Source organism: Prionailurus bengalensis, chromosome E4, assembly GCF_016509475.1.
Source record: "Prionailurus bengalensis isolate Pbe53 chromosome E4, Fcat_Pben_1.1_paternal_pri, whole genome shotgun sequence".
NCBI lineage: Eukaryota > Metazoa > Chordata > Mammalia > Carnivora > Felidae > Prionailurus > Prionailurus bengalensis.
This window is the reverse complement of record NC_057360.1, coordinates 37176593-37177413: the sequence shown is the minus strand read 5'-3', so window position 1 is coordinate 37177413 and position 821 is coordinate 37176593.

Sequence of the window (821 nt, the reverse complement as noted above, 5' to 3'; positions counted from 1 at the left end):
TCGAGCCTGTTCCAGAATTGGAGAGCAGCCGAGTACAGCTCCTCCCCATTCCACCCAGGCAAGGGGGCTGAGACTTAGCTCCACCCACTGTGTAGAGCGTCTTCCAGCCCAATCTGAGCAGAAGACTGGCAATAGTTCCTGGAAGCGCTGAGGTCCCAGGGCTCATGTGGAGAGAAGGGCAGACAGAATTTTTTGTCACACAGACAAAAGATAACAAATGCTGGCATGGATGTGAAGAAAAAGGAACACTTATGCACCGTTGGGGGGATTATGAATTGGCACAGACACTATGGAAAACAGTGTAGAGGATCCTCGAAAGATTAAAACTAATACTGCTATATGATCCAGCAATTGCACTTCCGGGAATGGACTCAACAGTAATGAAAACACTAACTCGGGGGGCACCTGGGTGGCTCAGTCTAAGGTTAAGCTTTCAACTGCAGCTCAGGTCATGATCCCACAATTCCTGAGTTCAAGCCCCTGGAGGGGCTCTGTGCTGACAGCTCAGACCCCGGAGGCCGCTTGGGATTCTGCGTCTCCCTCTCTCTCTGTCCCTCCCCCACTCATGCGCGCAGGCGCACGCTCTCTGTCTCTCAAAAATAAATATTGAAAACAAATTTTTTTTAAAGAAAACACTAACTTGGAAACAGATATGCACCCCCATGTTCACAGCAGCATTACTTACAATAACCAAGGCACGGAAAAACGGAAGTGCCCATCAATGGATGAATGGATAAAGAAGTTGTGGCATAAATACCCAATGGAATATTACTCTGTTGTAAAAAAAAAAAAAGAGGAAATCCTACCATAAGTGACAACAT